The sequence below is a fragment of the Priapulus caudatus genome, unplaced genomic scaffold (genome assembly GCF_000485595.1).
Source record: "Priapulus caudatus unplaced genomic scaffold, Priapulus_caudatus-5.0.1 Scaffold215, whole genome shotgun sequence".
In the NCBI taxonomy this organism is placed as follows: domain Eukaryota; kingdom Metazoa; phylum Priapulida; class Priapulimorpha; order Priapulimorphida; family Priapulidae; genus Priapulus; species Priapulus caudatus.
The window spans coordinates 276480-276753 of NW_014577276.1; positions in this window are offsets into that span (position 1 = coordinate 276480).

The window sequence follows — 274 nt, forward strand, 5'->3', positions numbered from 1 at the left end:
TGTTGTGTGGTGTGTGTGTGCGTGCGCGCGCGGTGTGTGTGTGCGCGTGTGTGTGCGCGCGTGTGTGTGTGCGTGCATGCGTGATTGATGTATCAATATATCTCTGCTCGCATGCACGCAGTCTACCCGGCCATCGAGGCGATAGATGCTGCCATCGCTGACATACAATAGGCATACATGCGTCCGCTTTGTTCCCAGGACGACAGAGACGCACTTCGTTCTCTTTCAGAGGCGACGGGTACGTACGCATATCACATACGCGGCCACATGTGAC